General features: G+C 41.7%; 1 protein-coding gene across 1 annotated transcript in view; it reads right to left on the bottom strand.

Annotated features, from left to right (window-relative positions):
* Positions 1–20,117, bottom strand: part of LRRC2 (leucine rich repeat containing 2) — a 91,883-nt gene that overhangs the window by 12,082 nt on the left and 59,684 nt on the right. The window lies entirely within an intron of this gene.

The following is a 20,117-nucleotide window of genomic DNA, read 5'->3' on the forward strand; positions in this document are numbered from 1 at the left end:
TGGTGCTGTCTACACACTCTACTGGTCAGGCACACTCAAAACTAAAAGACACCTTTCAGGAGTTGGCTTCATGATTAAAAACTCCATTGCCTTCAAACTTGACCTGCCAACAGGTCATTCCGATCGCATTATGTCCTTACGCCTCCCACTACACAACAAGCAACATGTTGTTCTTTTTAGCGTATATGCCCCAATGTCTTGGTTTGATGGGAAAAAACCAAAATGTTTACCCACAAGCGAGGAAGGGGGCCTTCTCCACAATAATCATGCCACTCTTTATCAAATTTAAGACAAGGAATTTTAATACAAGAAGGATAACTGTTCCTAACTGCTATAAATATATATATATGTATGTATGTATAGGTATAACTATAAACAGACCAGAGTAAACCACTTCCCCAACACCACAGAGAAAAAACAAACAAAACAACAACCCCCACAACAACAAGTTTCCTTTGGGAGAAGAGTTATACTTATGGCAGTATCAGTGTCACAGCCCGGCTGGCAGCAGGGTGAGTTCCCAGATGAACTCTGTGTCTCTTATCCCAAATGAAGAAAAGGAAGTTGAAAGTGGGGAACCGCCACGTGTCCTGGAAAGTAGCTGCAAACCTCTCTCTCCCGGGTCACTGCCCCAGCTGGGGCGGGCAGGCCATGACGCTGCAGGCGGTGGTGAGACTGGAGCAGAGGCCCAGACCCCAGATGCAGGAACCAGGAGAACAACCGTGGTGAGGAGAAAAGCAGCAGCTCAGCAAGAAGCCCCAGCAGTAGCCAGCAGCAGGAGCAGGAGAAAAAAAAAAACAGCCTCCCTCCTCAGCAGCACACACCCCGCTCCTGAGTGCCACCGAGCTAAGAATGGAAAAATGTCCCCAAAAACAAAAGAGACAACCTGCCCCCACCCAAGCGAACAGCAGTTAACTATTTCTTTTTGTTAACTGCTGGCATGGGCAGTTAGTGGCAGGGGAGAGAATTTACATAATAATTTCAAACTACAACACCCAACTATCCAAGCTGACCCAGTGAAAAAAGACAAATTCTACACAGACCTCCACTGCCTCACCCAAAAGATTCCTGCAGATGACAAGATCATAATCCTTGGTGCCAGAGTAGGAAAGAATTCTGAAGCCTGGAAAGGAGTCCTGGGCAAGCATGGTGTTGGAAACTGCAATGACAAAGGACGTCTCCTGCTAGAGTTTTGTGCAGAACAGCAGCTCACCACCACCAACACTGTCTTTCAACAGAAAGACACCCTGAAGACAACCTGGATGCATCCTCGATCCAAGCACTGGCACCTCATTGACTATGTCTTAGTGCAACAGAGAATTGTTGGTGATGTCCATCATATCCAAGTGATGCTGAGTGCAGAACGTCAAACACACCACCGCCTTCTACATTGCAAACTTAACCTCCACTTCAAGCCCAAACCAAAGAGAGACGGCATTCCAAGGAGGAGGCTCCAAGTTAACAATCTTCAAACAGCTACAGTGAGAGACAGCTTTCATGTAAAGCTTCAAACTAGACTTGAAGATAATCCCTTAGATCCCTCTCCTAAAGCATTTTGGCAACATATTTAAAATTGCTTCCTGCAGTCCTCTGAAGAGTCCTTAGGGTTCTCCTCTGAGAAAAACAAAGACTGATTTGATGAAAATAATCAAGAGATCCAGGAAGTGTTGAAGAAGAAAACTGCTCACCAAGCACACCTTGCTCAGCCATCTTGCCATATAAGAAAATCTGCCTTTTGTCTGGCAGGCAGTGAGCTCCAACAGAAACTTCAGGACATCCAGAACAAATGGTGGCTCAACCTAGCAGAGAAGACACAACTATGCCCAAATTTGGGCGACCAAAGAAGATTCTATGAGGCCCTGAAAGCAGTGTACGGACCCACACACCAGGTTCGAAGCCCCCTACTCAGTGCAGATGGCCAAATGCTTCTAACAGATAAAACCTCCATCCTGAACCAATGGTCTGAACATTTTCAGACTCTCTTCAGTGCCAACCATGTAGTCCAAGGCTCAGCAATTCATCACATTACACAACAACTGGTGAAACATGAATTGGATGCAGCCCCTACTATGGGAGAGATACTCAAGGCCATACAACAGGTGAAAACTGGCAAGGCAGCTGAGGTTGATGGAATTCCACTTGAAATCTGGAAGCATGGAGGTCAAGCTCTCCATGCCAAATTTCACGAGCTTGTTGTGCATTGCTCGGAAAAAGGCAACAATCAGATCTCTGTGACGCAGTCATCATCACTCTGTACAAGAAGACAGGAATAAAATCAGACTGCTCAAATTACTGAGGTATTACTTTGCTCTCCATTGCTGGTAAAATCCTTGCAAGAATACTTCTGAACAGATTAGTACCCACTATTGCAGAAGAACTACTACCTAAAAGCCAGTGTGGTTTCAGAGCCAATAGGAGCACCACAGATATGGTGTTTGTTCTCAGACAACTGCAAGAAAAGTGTAGGGAACAGAACAAAGGACTCTACGTAACTTTCATTGACCTCACCAAAGCTTTTGACACTGTGAACAGAAAAGGCCTGTGGCAGATCTTGGAACATTTCGGATGTCCCCCCAAGTTCCTCAAAATGATCATCCTGCTACGTGAGGATCAGCTTGGACAAGTCAGATATGGCGATGCACTCTCTGAGCCCTTTCCAGTAACCAATGGTGTGAAACAAGGTTGCGTTCTTGCACCAACTCCATTCACAATCTTCTTCAGCATGATGCTCCAAAGAGCCATGGCAGACCTCGATGAAGAAAATGGCATCTACATCCGATATCGTACCGATGGAAGCCTATTCAACCTAAGGCGACTGAAGGCCCACACCAAGACCCTGAATCACCTTGTCCGTGAGCTGCTTTTTGCTGATGATGCCGCCCTCGTTGCTCACACAGAAGCAGCTCTGCAGCGCTTCACATCCTGCTTTGCAGAGGCTGCTGAGCTTTTTGGGCTGGAAGTCAGCCTGAAGAAGACAGAAGTTCTCTACCAACCTGCACCTCAAGAAGTCTTCCATCATCCTCACATCACCATAGGCAATTCAGAGCTTAAGTCAGTCCAGCAGTTCACCTATCTGGGAAGTATCATTTCCTCAGATGGTAAGATCGACAAAGAGATAGACAACAGGCTGGCAAAGGCATACAGAGCCTTCGGAAAACTCCATAAAAGAGTCTGGTCCAGTAAACACCTGAAGAAAAGTACAACGATCAGTGTCTACACAGCCATTGTACTGTCTACCCTTTTACATGGGTCTCAATCACGGGTCATCTATCGCCACCACCTGCGACTCCTCGAACGCTTCCATCAGCGCTGCCTCCATTCAATCCTAAATATCCACTGGTCTGATTATGTGACCAATGTGTCTGCTTTTGAACAGGCAGGGATCACCAGTATGGAGGCCACGCTGATGAGAATGCGCTGGGCAGGGCACGTCTCCAGGATGGAGGATCACCGCCTTCCAAAGATTGTGCTCTATGGTGAACTCGCCACCGGCTGCCGCAAGAGAGGAGCCCCGAAGAAGAGATACAAGGACTCCCTGAAACAACACCTCAGCCTTGGCCATATTGACTGCCACCACTGATCCACTCTGGCCTCCAATCGGGATTCATGGAGACACACCATTCACGATGCTGCTGCTTCCTTTGAGAACGCACGCAGAGTCAGTCTCAAGGAAAAAAGACAACGGAGATAGAACCGTTCTTCACCACTATTGCCAAAGGAGACTTTTTGCTGTGCCTTTTGTGACTGGACTTCACCCATTCTGTATTGGCCTTTTTAGCCACCAGCACACTTGCAGCAAGCGTGGGTAGAGCCCTTCCCAAATCTTCGTTTGTGAAGCCTAGCCATGATGATGATTCCTTCACCAAAAGATGAACAAGAAAGCTTGGATGAGAAAGCTGAAGAATGACAGATATAAACTTCTGGCTACTTTCTAAGATCCTGTTGGTACAATTAAGAGCATAAGGTTATGAATTCCTACCATTTTTAGTGGGTTTTTGCCATTTTTCACTACTCTATCTGGTCTGTGACCATTAAGCCATTAAATTATTGTTGTTCTTATTATGCCTGCTAATAAAAATATAACTGAAGACTTATTCATGCACCTACTTTAGAAAGCTTGCAATGAAGCTGGGCTTCCAAGACACATTTTAAAGGAAGAATTTCCTTACCATGAAATTTACAGAGATCTGGCACAGGCTCTGGACACATTGCAGCCCTCTAGTAATACCACCCAGCTGTGTGATCTCTGGTACTCCGCCACGGATAAGAATACACCAAGCCTACAAATGTCATTTGGATTTTTCTTGGAAAGTCCCCAGATTTTCTTTTTCTCTGGTTTTTTTGTGGTTTTTTTTTTGTTTTGGTGTTTTTTGGTTTTTTGTTTTGTTTTGTTTTTTTTTTGTTGTTCTTTGGCTGTTTTTTCCCCCTCTGTATACTAATGAAGCACTTGCTGAAATGGTCTTTTTAAGAAAACAATGAAAAACGCCTGCATAGAAAATATCTAGCCAGGTCTTCAGTGTAACCAAGAGGCTCTAATATTTCCGGGAAGCTTCTAGGTTTAAATTTATCAGGAGATCTTCCATCAACTCAGATTACTCAAGGAAGAGGTAGGCTCAGATTTCCATAACGCTCCTTGGAATGCTAATTGTTGTCTGGTGTCTCTTAAATAACAAGAAAAAGAAGTCTAACAAAAACAGTCATCTGGACTGTCCCTTCTCAGATGATAAATTGTGTAGAATCAGGTTTCATGATACTGAAATAGTATAAGCTCAGACACTTTTACCTCTATGCCCTGTATTAAAATAAACAGATTACAAAGAGCTGTTTTGCTATTCAATTCCCTTCAGATTGCATCCAAGTAACTTATATTTCCTTGCCTGTATACTGCTGCTGGAGATGTATGTTGCCATAGTAATATTTTAATAGTAAATACAAAACTTCTGCATATTTGTGTACATCATGTGCAATGTCAGGCAATAATTTCTGTGACTGTGTTATTTTACAAATACCTATGTAATGTGTTGAGCATATAAAAACATGAATATGACAAAGAAAAATATGACTACTGAACAAATACAGAGAAGGAGTAACAAAAATTATTATTAACAGCATGCATCTATAACTGTGAAGATTTTCATAACTACAAATAAAACTTAATACGGAGAAGTACAAGCTAATACAAGAACAGTCAACTACATGCATTTCTTAAACTGATTGAAACCTGGGAAAAGATGGAAAGATGAAACAAGTAATTCCATGAAGTCTTGTGTTCAGGAAGTCTTGTGTTCAGGATGCACTAATGATTAAAAAAGCAAATAAATAGTTCTATAAATGTGATATATAATAATTAGTCCAAATTACTTGGTGCTAAATAAAACAATTGCTCACTACATATAAAACACCATACTTGTCAATTTTTCTCAAGGTAAATCCTAACAGTACATGGGATTCAGACATACGCAATAGAAAATAACATAGTGGAAAGACTTCATTATTTTTGTTATGAGTTTGTTTGGCTTTGGTTTTGTTGGGGTTTTTTTCCCAGTACTTCTGAAAGACCTAAATCAAGATTAAGAAAAAATGGACAGATTAACAGCTTATCAAGAAATGGTAAATTCATGATGCAGTCTTCCTTCACAATGTTGTTCACAAAAGCAACATAACCAAAAAGCACTGTACCTCTTCATACAGCAAAACTTCTACACAATTAGACTACAGAATCTGCAACAACAATATGTTTTTTCAGTTTAAGAATTTTGAAGAATTCTGAGGGAACTGACATTTACACAAATAATGAAAATCTTTCTTTCTATGTCCCAAGTCAAACAAGCAGAGCTGAAAATTTTTCAACCAAGAATATGGCCTAAACACCCCATTGGCGTTCTAGTAGAATAATACTGAACATTATGTTCAGCTTGCTTGTTGATATTTCAGATGTGAAAACTTCTAAAAGTCAAAATTTTTATAAAGGAGATCTGCAATTTATCAGTGTGTTACTGTACTAACATCATCTAACCAGAGCACATAGTGTTGAAACAAACCTCTGTGATGCTATGCTGTAAGAAACCCATTAAGAGAGTTCTGCTGTGCAGTTTCAATACCATTATAGTCATCACAAGCAAATGGGAGAAACTGAACAGAAAACAGTGGCAGGAAATCACCTACTAAGGTGAATATGTATGTCCGAGAAAGTATAACAAAGGTTACCTGATTTCTAGTTGTGAGAGATGCTGGGGACCATCTGTATTATAACAAGTTTATCAAGACTTAAGTTATGGCAACAAAATTAGTGGAGATTTAAGATTGCCTATATTTTTATAACCTCCTGATTTTTTTTATTTTTTTTTTAAATATACTTCAGCATTCTACAATTCTGAAGCATCACATTAGGTCTTCAAGCCTAACCAACTTTTTTTGCCTTTAACTAGCATTTCAAAGAGTACTTTTGTATCAGTAACCTGCAGACTTATACCCAGTTTATGATAATGAAAAATATTTCAACTATACTAAAACCAGTTTGGAGTAGCCTGGCCTCTTCTTACTCATATCCCTGCACTGCAAGGAATGCATTCAAAGCAAAATCATAAAGGCAGAAAAGAACAGCGAAACACAAAATGGTGACGCCCACATGTCATGCAGACATGTATCATCTAATTCATTGCATCCCCTCTGCTACCAGAGTTCAGACATAACTTTTAATAGACCAACTCTCTATTTCAGGATGAGACAAAATAACTGCCTCAAGACAGCACGGCAGCCAGCATATATCCCCTCACATGACTGAAGCTGGGAGTCAGAGCTCTCAGTAGTAGGCTATCATTCATACACTTCTTCATCATGCAGCCTTGTATGCATACATCACATAACCAGACACAGTCATACCCATTCTTCACACAAACTCTACACAAAGGCAAGCATTGGCCACATATACCCAACATCCACACTGCACCAGTAAACTGATGCATGGAGTCTCAAATTTTGAGTCTCAGATTCTGGCAGACCAGGATTAATGGTATCACCTCAGGCTAGTCCAGAAAGCAATGGACTGATGTGGTTAGAGTAATGCAGATGATGGAGAATCAAATAAAACATAGCCTAACTAAAAATGGATAGGAAGAAAAAGACCAGGATCAATTTTGAATAGTAAAAGATAAGGCAAATCTGGAAATCTTATTCTTGCAAATTTGTGTTTACACCATAAAACATGAAGTTACTTTAACCTTTCCATAACCTTTGTAGATTTTGTTTTTATTACTGTTTATTGTATAATTACACATCTCCTTCTAAACTCCATCAGTAGTAAACAACTCTAAGGCAAGTCATAGTAGTGAATTAGGTAACTAGTCTCTTTTTATTTGTTCTGTTTTCCAGGCATTGACTTCTTAATCTGCAACTCATCATGCTTTGTATTGAAGTTTAGAGGAATGACAGAGGTACAGATCTGTGAGCTGGCATCTCTTCAATAGGAAAAGCAGGAACTACTGGGATATATCCTTCTTTGAATTCCCTTGTATCCTCAACATCACTTCCACATCACATTGGGTATAATTCTATGCTTTTTTGCCCAGTACTAGTAAGGCAGAGAACTTAGCTGAGTTCTATGTGAGACAAAAAAATGGGATGATGTCTGCTTTCAACTGATAGGTCTGTCTCTTGTCTTTATGTCTTTTCCACCAATCAGTGATGAGGAATAAAAATCACAGCCAGCCTTACCAAGGGTTTTTTACAGCAAGGAAGAGTTCATCAATCATGTAACTAACTATAATGAGTTAATAACTGATAGGAATATGTTCAGTAATAAATTAAATGCATTAACTTCAATTATAGTCTCCAACTTGATTCTTCTTACAGAACAAATAATACCTCTCGCTATCTGCAATTTATGAAAAAAACAAATAACATGCCTTTCCCTTCACCTACAACCCCCTTTTGACACTCAATGTACGTTGGTACCAGTGACATTTTTCTACAAAATAAAGCAGGCAAATGTGGTAGTGCTATATATTCGTTCTCCTCTCTGCTTCTATTCAGTAGTTACATAAAATCTGACTCAGATTATCTTGTTGATGGAGGATGTATAAACAGAATTATGAAAGCCTCCTTCACTATTAAACTTAGAGAGATTTCTAACTGCTTTGAGAAAAAGCAGGGATGGAACAGTACCAAATACTCTTTCCTACCACTGAATTACAAATTAGAGTCATGCTTTTTGAAACAACACAGCCATGTTGTAGTGTTCATTTTATGCCTCTTTGGTCATTGTTAAGCCTTTCCTTGTGCCATAAAACTGCTTCTCTGTCATTTCCTATTATGAAAAAAACCCAGATTGTGAAAGCTGATATTTCTTTTATTGAACTAATGTGGAAAGTAAATGAAAGGTCACTGGTACCACAGTGCAGAGGTAGCATGGGTCAGATCTCCAGTCAAGCAGACTGTTATTATTAGTTGCTGACTTGTTCTGGTAGTGAAGAGGTTTTGAAATGATGCTATATTAATTAGTAAGCTTTGGAAGCACAGTGTCAAAAGCAGGATCAACTGACACACTTTCCTGTGCCTAACTGCATAATCCTGTTTCCAACATGGATCTATGTCCTTCTTTAGCCCCTTGTCTATTAAAACATTTATGAGAGCTCCTGCAGCAGTAAGGCCTCCATGAATCTCCTCTGACACCTAACATCTTTGCACCTGCTGTTTTGGGTTTCACACTTCTCCTGCTAATGCTTGATGTTATATCTTATGCCAATTCCATAAAGCAGCTGTTGCTTAGCATGGATTGACATTTTGGCTGGCTGGATCGGAAAGAAACTCATCATGAGTGTTAAGCATATTCAAAGAGAATACAAAACCTGAGCAAAGAAAGGCAAGATGAAGCCTTGTCTAATGGAGATGCAACCAAGCCAAGCTATTGGAAAACCCCTTCTGAGCCTGAAAAAATGTATTCACAGAAATATTGGTCTAATTAAAATGAGCTGGACTTTTCCCAGTGATTTAAAATGAAAAATTTCACCAGACGTTTGTTTAATGCTCTTCACTTCCCAGTACCAGCTTAAGCCCTTTATTACACCACTCCTCTCTGCTTCGTGGTCCTGAAAAATGCCCAAAAAATAAAATTCCATTTTTGACAAATCTGATACATGACTCTGTTGCAACTTACAAAAACTACAGAAGTAAAGATTTTTACAGATTCTTTGCAGTCCCATTGAACAAGATAGGGCGGAGCTAAGGGCGAGTTCTTCCAGTACCTGACTGGATAGTGAAACCCTTGGGAAATTAATGTCCCTGTACATGCTCTTCATTGTATTTTTCATTTTGTAATTGTCACACACATTAAAAAAAATTGTAAGGGAGAGAAAGAGGATTAATGTGCTGACAAAACAACTTGCTATTTTACATTTCTGTTGAGACTGCTGGTGTTCTGCCTACCAGATAATGGCTTTTGAACATCATGGTCATGGGTCACAAAGACAAGAAGTTACATGAAAATGCCCAGTGGGGATTTACTTGAAGTCTCCCTACACATGCATAGAGCTTGTGTGTCTGTTTTCCCTGCTAAATATTTTGCTTTAATGAATAGGATAGGACAGAGAAACAGAAACAAAACAAAAGAGCATGGGAATTTTACAGCTGTTAAACCTCAGTATTAAAATATCTGTTGAGATTGTATTAATGTATAAAAAGTTATTTATGTATATGTGGGATTCTGCTGTGTTTGAAAACACAGGAGACTAATGTTAGTGCTTAATGAATCTCTAATCATATCCACTCTTTTTTAGGGCCACAGCTGATAGCATTATTGAAAGATTTTAGAGACAAACACTTACTTATATTTTTCAGGTAAACAAGACAGAGAAATAGCACCATCTCATGTGACCCTAGAAAGCCTTTCCAGAGAGGACACATTCCTGGATCTGTTGGTCATCAATGCAAGTAAAGTAATTCGTTACATAAAGATTAGAGACAGCCTGGTCTTCAGCAATCCCACTGGAATTCACAACCCTGAGGCATAAAGGTCAGTTGAAGAGTAAAGTCAGGATCCTTAACTTTAGGAAACCAAGCTTCCATCTCTTCAAGGAGTTATTGAAGATCTGGGAAACTGACCTCAAGGACAAGAGAGTAAAACAGAGCTGGCAGATTTTTAAGGATGCCTTCTGCAGAGTATAAGAGCTATGTAACCAGGTGTTAGTGACCAGACAAGGAAGGTAAGGGACTAGCATGATTCAATAGGGAACTGCTATCAACCTAAAGGGAAAAAAAGCAAATGCACAGGCAGTGGAAGCAGGGACAGGTAACCTGGAGAAAGTGTATGAACACAGTGCAGTTGTAGAGGGATGAAGTGAGGAAGGCCAAGGTGAAGCTGGAGCTGAAGTTAGCAAGGAATACAAAGAATAACACGAAAGGTTTCTGTAGGTATTTCAGCTAGAAAAGAAAGGGCAAAGAAAGCATGTACCCCAATGAAGAGGAAGGCTGGCAAACTGGTAACAGTGGATGAGAAGATGGTTGAGGTACTCCACAACTTTTTTGCCTCAGTCTTCAATGATGACCTCTCTTCCCACACCTCTCAAGTGAATGGAACTCAAGGCAGGGACTGGGGAAGCAAAGTCCCTCCCACTGCAAGTAAAGGTCCAGTTCATGATCACCTGAGTAATCCAAATACAGTTATGTCTATGGGACCCAGTGAGATGCACCCCAAAGTCCTGAGGGAACTGACTGATGTAATTGCCAAGTCACTCTCCATGATATTCAAAAAGTCATGGCAGTTAGGGGAAGTCCCAGGTGAATTGAAGAAAGGAAATATTGCACCTATTTTTAAGCAAGGTAGAAAGGAAGACCCTGGGTTTTTCTGAGCTGTCAGCCTCATTTCGCTGTCTGGGAAGTTAATGAAACTGCTCCTTCCAGGAGCTATGTGTAGTGGGTTAACCCTGGCTGCATGCCAGGCACTCATCAAAGCTGTTCTATCAATCCCCTGTGCAACTAGGCAGGGGAGAGGAAAATAAATAGAGGGTTCATAAGTTGGTATAAGGACAGGGAGAGATCATTCACCAATTATTGTCATGTGAAAAACAGACTCGCTTTAGGGATATTAACTGCGTTTATTACTAACTCAGTCAGAACAGAAAAATGAGAAGTAAAATAAATCTTAAAAACACCTTATCCCCATCCCTCCCTCCTTCTCAAACTCTACCTTCTCCCTCCCAGTGGTGTAGGGAGACAGAGGATAGAGGTTAGTCAGTTCATCAGACTTGTTCCTGACACTGCTCAGGAATAAGAGTCCTTCCACTGCTGCAATGTGGGGTCCATGCCATGGGATACAGTCTTCCAAGAAATTCTCCAATGTGAGTCCATTCCATGGGCAACAGTTTTCCATGAACTGTGCTCCAATATGAGTCACTGTTCTACAGGGTGGAGTCCTGCAGGCACAGTCTGCTCCAGTATCTGTCCCTCCCAGATGACAAGTCCTACCAGGAAACCTGCTGCCACATGGGCTTCTCTCTGCGTGGGTATACAGGTCCCCGTTACAGCACAGGTTTCCCAGAGGTTCACATTCCTGTTTCAGGCATTCACCTGTTCCAGTATGAGTCTTCTCCACAGGTTGCAGGAGTATCTCTACATCCCTGAGGTCCATGGGGTGCAGGGAGACAGCTGCTTCACAGGAACAGTTTCACCATGGTCTGCACCATAAGCTGCAGGGCAATTTCAGCTTCAGTGCCTAGAGCATCTTCTCCCTCTCCTTCTTCACTGGCTTCAGTGTCTGCAAAGTTTTTCGTCTCACATATTCTCACTCCACTCTTCTCTGGCCAAAATGACATCTGCACAAAAACTTTTTTCCTTCTTAAATATGTTATTACAGAGGCATTACCACCATTTCCAATTGGCTCAGCCTCGGCCAGCGATGGATCTCTCCTGGAGCCAGCTGGCATGGCTCTGCCAGACATAGAGGAAGCTTATGACAACTTCCACAGAAGCCACCCCACGGCCTCCCCACTACCAATTTCCCACAAACACAAAATGTTATGCTAATGCACATGGACGACAGGGAGGTGATTTGAGATAGCCAGCACAGCTTCACCACAGGCAAGTACTGCCTGAAAAACTTAGTGACCTTCTACAATGAATTGACTACATCAGTGAACAAGGGAAGTGCTACCCATGTCATCTATTTGGACTTCTGTAAGGCCATTGACATGACCCCCCACAACTTCCTTCTTGCTAAAGTTGAGAGACATGGATTGATGATTGGAGTTTTCAGTGGATGAGGAATTGGGTGGATGGTCTTATCCAGAGAGTACTGGTCAGCAACTCAGTTCCTGGGTGAACACTGGTGAGAAGTGCTGTCCCTTAGGGGCTCATGTTGGGACCACTGTTATTCCATGTCTGCTTCATCAGTGATGCAGACAGTAGGATCGAGTGGTGTGCACCCTCAGCACCTTTGCAGATGACACCAAGCTGAGTGTTGATGTGTCTGATGCAATGCCATCCAGAGGAACCTGAACAAGCTCAGGAATCAGGCCCACATGAATCTTCCGAGGTTTAACAAGACCAAGTGCAAGGTGTTGTACTTGGGGAGAGAGCAAATTCAGGTATCAGTGCAGCCTGGGGGATGAATGGATGGAGAGCAGCACTGCTGAGAAGGACTTGTGGATGCTGCTGGATGAGAGGCTGGACATGAGCTGGCAGTGTGCACTTGCAGGCTAGAAAGGCCAGGCTTGCCATGAGCTGCATCTAAAGCACTATGGCCAGCAGGCTGAGGGAGGAGACTCTCTCCCTCTACTCTGTTGAGACACAACTTGGAATACTGAGTCCATGTGCTAGTTACAGCAGCCAGGACCAGATTATGACTATGCGGGTGTAATGGTTTTGATCCATGGCTTCCTCAGTAACTAGGTGTAACTAAGGAAGCAGACGTCACAAGTATTCCACACGTGTTTTCCATGTAACAGAGGAGGAGTTTAGTTTTCCTTCTTCCGGGGAGCTGGGTGTGGGAGAAGCCTGGATGGTCTGTTCTGTTCTTGCGGTGTTCCTGGCCCGGGACATGGGTGAGATCGTTTCATGCCTGTTCTCCTTTAATTGCATTTGTCTGTTTCATGTGTTTTGGTTTGGTTTTGTTTCTTCCTCTTTTCTGGTTAACAAGTGTTTGATTTTTTCCCCTTTTTTCCCTTTTCCCTTTCCCCTGGGGGTGGGGCCTTACGTAGTGTGTACACATTTCATATATGTGGTTGCAAATGTCAGGAAAAATAGAATGTCTTTTAATTCAGTTCAGTTTCTTTTGAGTTCTCTTTTCAGTTTTTTTTCAGGTTTTTTTTTCCCTTTGCCGGGAGGACTCAGGGGGGAGGGAGAGGGCAGTCCAGGGTTGGTAAGAAGCTAGGCCAAACCTGAGACAGTGCGTGCAACCAAAATTGTGTATTCTACACCCTCTGAGTAACTTCTGATAATAACGGTTGGTTTGCAGCAGCTGCCCAGGGCACACTTGACACCTCAGGCTACAAGATGGATGTTTAAGAACTCTGTTTATAGGGTAGTGTTCCTGTCTTCACACCAACGACTGAGCCCTGATAACTCCCCACCAGGGAGTCAATAGCACCTTCACACTCAGCCTGAGGTAGTGTCTGCTAATGGGCCATCAAGGATTCCAAAAATATCCCATGACTCACAGAGTTAAGTCACCTGCTGTGAAATACCTCACCCTGGGGGAGGTACTGGGCATTCACACCTAAACCTGAGCATATATAATCTTGGGGTTTGGGGGCTTCTGGTACCACTCGTTGGTTCCACAAGGGGACCAGAACTCTTGACAAGACTGTGATTATCATTCTCATCAACAGGTTTTCCTTTCCTTTTACTCTGCACTCAAGGGGATCACGTGGTGCTCAGCGCCGGGGCCAATGAACACCATTTTGTTCATGCCCCAGGATGCTGGATTATACCTCTGGTTTTCGTGGGTTAAAACCAATTTTTTTTTCTATCATTGTATTTATTGTAATCTTTTTAGTAAATTGTGACTCTGACTTGTAATCTCCCTTGAGTCAGGTTCATTTCTCCTGCTGGTTTGCCTTGAAATGAGCACATCTTTTAGCACCCAAGGCACGGTATGAGAAAAGTCAGAATTACAATTTCATTTTAACTATTTGTGTATTTGGATATAGAAACTCCCTGATCACTATGTTGCTTGATGCATTCACATGGATGTTGTATCTGAGCCTCTACGTATTACCACATATGGGGAAATATTTGCCTATTTTGATGCTCTCTTTAAGACCAGGGAGAGGGATCAAAATTGATTTGTTAATATACTAAGTTTATGTCATCATAACATCAAAAGCAGTGAATTTCATTGTGAATGTATATTAAGCCTGGTTTCCTATCCTGGTTTGGGTTTCTACCTCTTGAGCCTCATTAAAAATCGCACCTAGCCTGTAGCCGCCCCTGTCCAGAAAAGAAAATGCAACAATAAGTTAGTTCATAGAGTGAATGATGAGGAAGAAGCAGGATCTTCCCATCCAGCAGAAGAAATGGAGCCAAAAATAATCACTCAGTCCCTATCCCTGGGACAGCTGCTTGAGCTGAGGAGAGAATTCACACAATAGGCAAATGAGTCCATCTTGACCTAGCTGCTCTGCATCTGGGATGCTGTGGCCAATGATACAATTGTAGATGGGAGTGAGGCAAGGCAGCTGGGGTTCCTGTCTCAAGATGTGGTCATTGATCAGGGGATTGGAAAGAGGCAGAAAACTCTCAGTATCTGGTGGCAACTGTTGTCAAGTGTGAGGCAGAGATATCTTTGTAAGGAGTACCTCCATGTACAATAAGGACAGTGGAACACGATGGAACAAGGTATCTGGTGTTTAAAGGAATCAGCCATTCTGGAGATAATCTTTTCAGAGCACAAAAGATTCCCTAAAAGTCCAGCCAGTGTACAGTGCACATCTCAGATGTGATTAAATTTTACATGGATCAGGCCAGAAATGTATTCCCACTACCTAGCAATATAGCAATGGAGAGAGGGAGAGGACAAGGTGGGAACACTGGTTAGCAAACTCAGGATTTATATGAAGACACTGTCACTGTCCCATTACAAGCCCACATCTCATCTGTGGAAATAAAATGGGATGAACATGTCCAAAGCCTGGAAGTGAAGATTAAAGAGGCCACCAGAAGCTAAGAGAGGAAATTAAGGAAGGAATGTTCTATATTTCACCAGGACAAATGAGAGTGTCTGCCATCAGTAGCAGGTGTCCTCCAGCTAAGGAGAAAGGGTAGTCTCCACAGGACAATCTATGGTTTTACCTCCAGGAGCATGGAGAAGATATGAGGAAGTGGGATGGAAAACCCACCTCTTCCTTAGCACCATAGGTACGTGAATTGAAAAAAGGCACAACTATGACAAGAAACTCTTCAAGGTTAAATGCTGCTTCAGCCTGTAGTGGACACGACTCCAGATGGTATAGAAATGATGATGTCATGTCCGATCCTCTTGAAGGGACCTCCAGGTCATATTTACAAGAAGAGCACAGTGAGTACCATGATCAGAACTAGGGGGTCCATGCCTCTAGCCAGACAGAAGAGAGGGACCATCGAGTCTATTGGACTGTGTGGATTCAGTGGCCTGGCACATCAGACCCACAAAGATACAAGGCTCTAGTTGACACTGGCACACAATGTACTTTGATGCCATCGAGGTACATAGGGGCAGCATTCATCTCTACTTCTGGAGTGACAGGAAGATGACTGTACTGGAATCTGAAGTGAGCCTGACCAGGAAGACATGGCATAGACACCCCATCATGGCTGGTCCAGAGGCCCCGTGTATCCTTGGCATAGATTACTTGAGGAGTGGGTATTTCAAAGACCCAAAAGGACTTTATTGGACTTTTGGCATGGTCATTGTGGAGACAGAGGCAATCAGACAGTTGCCTGACTGTTGCACTTAGGGGAACCGCATGGCATTCAGCATCGGAGCTAACAAACACCATCTTGTTTGTGCCCCAGGATGCTGGATTACACCTCTGGGTTTTGTGGGTTAAAACCAATTTTTCTTTCTGTCATTGTATTCATTGTAGTAAATTGTAACACTGACTTGTAATCTTTCTTAAGTTGGGATCAAGTCTCCCGCTGGTTTACCTTTAAGCCAGCACAGTCCAGCTCTGGAGTTCTCAGCACAGGAAAGAGAAGAACATGTTAGAGTGAATCCAGAAGAGCGCCACAGATATTACCAGAGTAATGGAACACTTCTGCTGGGAGGACAGGCTGAGAGACTTGGGGTTGTTTAATCTGGAGAAAAGAAGACTCCAGGAGAGGTCTCATTGTGGCCATTCATTACTTAAATCAGGCTTACAATAAAGATGGAGACACTTTTTAGTGCAGCCCTTTGTGATGGGATGAGGGCTAATGTTTTTAAACTAATAGAGGATAGATTTAGACTTGTTATAAGGAAGACATTTTTTATAATGAGGGTAGTGAAACACTGGTGCAAGTTGCCCAGAAAAGTGATGGATTCCCCACCCCTAAAAATGCTCCAGGTCAGATTGCACAGGGCTCTCAGCAATCTGATCTAGTTGAAGATGTCCCTGCCCATGGCAGGGAGGTTGTACTACATGATCTTTACAGATCCTTTCCAACCCAAAGCATTCTATGATTCTATGATTTTGAAAGGTCCTCAACTCTGTAGTTCCTTATATCAGGACCTGGCTGAAACTTTCTATGCATCAGAAACACAAAACAAGATTTAATTTGATATTTTGGAAACAGAGTGTTCTAAAACAGCCAGAAAGCATAACCTTGTAATTTCTCTGAACTTCAAAGATCAGTTTATACAGGATTGATGTGAGAATGCATGTATATATACTTTAACAAAGTATTCATATGTTGTAACAGTCTGTAATTCCTTCACTTTAAACTACTCAGACCTCAAAAATTATATAGAAAACATTCAGATCACTTACTGAGATGGCTCAGATATAGTATTGAACACTATTCAAAGGGGAATAACTCCAAAAAAAACCATTTTAATTTATTTTCTGTATCAGAACCTCTACTGTAAGCATTTCTGTCTTGTTGCTGGTACTCTAGAATGACTTGTCTGTCCTGACTGACAGCATGTGCCACACCAGATGGTACAGATGGAAGAAATGAAAACTACTTTATCTTCCCTCTCTTCTCATTCAGGTTCCTTTGGGTCAGTCACATCTATAGATACTCTTGGCTGCAGCAACAGTATTGCTAGATTAAAAATAAAAAAAAAAAAAACAGAGCAAAACTGTCTCTTTGAAACGTTATGCACAGGAAAATTTAATTGGGTGATTCAGCAAATAACTGTACAAAGTAATACTTTCTAAAGAAAGCACACCTAAAAAGCACAGACCAAGGAGAACTCCCACACTGGAGAAGAGCAAAAGTATGAGGAGGAAGGGGCAACATCTAGAAACAACTGTGTACGGGCTGTAGCTTCCCCTGCCTCCCAGCATTGCTCAAGAATGGGAGAGGAATCTCAAGTGGAATGGAGCTGACCTTGACAGAAAGGGAAGGAAAGATGTGTTTTTAGTGTATTTGTTTCTCACTATTCAAATATGTATTGACAAATATTAAATTAATGTTCCAAAAGTACAGTCTGTTTTGCCTACAAATGTAAATGACAAACAATTTCCCTTTATTTTATCTCAAACCACAAGCTTCCTTAACCTGTTTTCTTCCAATACCATACAGAGAATGGAGTGAGCTTAGTGGGCGTTTGGTTATTAGCCAAAGTTAGCCTACCATTGTCTTTCTGTTTTCCCTCTTTAGACTGTTCAAACTAATTACATATTTTAATTCATTAAATAGTTCCTTGCCAATTACTACAACAATTTGTCCCTCTGAGATTCAAACATCAGACATCTATTACATTAGCAAGGATACTGAGGCAATTGTTCGGGATAACATAGGCCAGCCATATTGAGTACACTCAAGGCCAAACACTGTGCAGCATTTTAAATCATTTGACAAGTGTTCCTTTAATTGCATGTTCAGCTTCCAAAGCTGCCCTTGCAATGCTGATTCTGGGAAACTAATTTTATAAACTGAATCAGAAGAGCTTGTGTAGCCTACTTCCCAGATCACTGCAAATATAAACTGAGTTTCAGAGAAACATGGAAACACAATAGATAATGCCAAGGTTTTTCTTCTTGACTTTTTATACTATGCTAACATGACATTGCTTCCAGTATGTGCTGTTATACAAAGTTATTTGCACAACTCCAAATGTTTTCCACAGGTTTTAAGTGAACCATTACCCAGTAACCTACACTCAATTTCAGTTACTTTCAATCTCTTTGAACAGCAGATAGAAATGAACAAAATTTTTGAGCTTCCCAAAAGAAACACTGGTTTCGTAGGACTAAGCCCTGGAAAGACCTATATGTGCAGTTAAGTTTACATGCAAACGTTAGCCATGATGCATAAACATGGGTAAATCTTTGCACTACAAGACCTGTAAAGGCAACTGGAAAAATACTCATTGATTTTAACATGCCAGTGGCTGGGGGTAAATTCATTGTTCTAATCCACAGGTGTGAATATGCCCACTTTTCCAAGATAATTTTATCTAATTCCTTTGCCTGCTCAGGACATAAGTTTTTTCTGATTCTGGTTTCTTTTTACCAGTTAAGTTCTATCTCTTTTGTTCCTTGTTTTTGTTATCCAAGGAAGGAGGAGAGAAAGGAACTCTATACTGCTTATTCTATTACTAGCATTTCCATGCCATGTTCACTTCTGATGTAAAGTTTAGTTTCAGTCTTTGTTTCTGTTTTGTTCTCATGATTTTTTAACAACACTTTTCAGATAAACTACCTAACAATAAAAGTCAGAGGAGAAAGTTAATTACTATTTGCATTTCCTCAGAAGAGAATATAAGCATGCCTAAATCAGATCTCACATGAGTTTAATCCACCCCACTTCTCTGTGAACAGTAAGTCTCAGACCAGCTGTGGCAGAAAGCAGTTACGCAGTCAACACAAAAATTAATGTTTGTGCATGTCTGGAAGTCCTTTTCTTGATCTTTTTTATATTTTCATGTGTGCTGGTTTAAAGGTGAACCAGCAGGGGAAATGAACTCACCACGAGAGAGATTATAAGTCAGAGCTAAAATTTAATAATAATATTACAATAACAACACTGACACAAAAGGGAAATTGCTTTCAACTCACAATACCCCAGCAGTATAACCCAGTGTCCTGGGGCACAAACCCAAGGGGGTTTGTTTGCCCTTGTGCTGAGACCCCTGTGGTTCCCCAAGTCCAGAGCAAAAGGAAAAGAAAAACCTGTTGGTGCAGGCAAGGGCTGTGGTCTGGGCGAGAGCGGTGATCTCCTCCTGTCGAGGTCCTGCTGCTCCTCTGGATCCGACGAGAAGTTACCAAAGTCTTCTTAACCACCACTTATGTACCCTCAGGGAGCACCCAGTCCCTCCCCCTGGGCGGGGACTCACACAATGGGTGATTAACTCTGGAGCCAGGGGGTGTTGAGCTGTTGATGGCCCATTAGCAGCTCCGCCCCCCTCAGGCTGGGTGTGAAGGTGATAATGGCTCCCTGGGCAGCTGCTGCTAATGGCCCATTGTCCTTGGGGAATGAATAGAGGGGGTAGAATACACAGCTTTGATCACCCCCACACAGGGTTAGCTGGTCCCGCCTGCTGAACTAGGACATCATGTCACACCTCATATGTAATATCTTTTCAGACAGACATTTGTGCTCATAGCAACTGCAGTGCTTTTTATGGAACTCTCCATAATGTTTTTAAAAAGAGAACAGACACTGGCAACAAGCTAAGTTTGGTATGTGAATTTGACTGTCAAGATGCACTTCGCTTTACAGAAAATTTTCAGCCTTCTGCTTATTCCACTAGGCAAATCCTCTTTAGGATCATGTCCTCCTTCATATATCAGAACACATAGAAGCAAAATTTAGTCACTTGAAAGCCAAAACAAAGTAGCATGGTTTCATTTAACTGCTGCTAAGGCATTTTCAGTGATATTAGCACTAAAACATACAGCTAAACACTGCAGGAGATGTGATTTAATCTGTCAAGAATAGTTTTGAGGACTGTAAAAAAATACCTTGTAACCCAAACAAAAAAGATGGAAAAAAACCAT

Source organism: Pithys albifrons, chromosome Z (assembly GCF_047495875.1).
Source record: "Pithys albifrons albifrons isolate INPA30051 chromosome Z, PitAlb_v1, whole genome shotgun sequence".
NCBI classification, from domain to species: domain Eukaryota; kingdom Metazoa; phylum Chordata; class Aves; order Passeriformes; family Thamnophilidae; genus Pithys; species Pithys albifrons.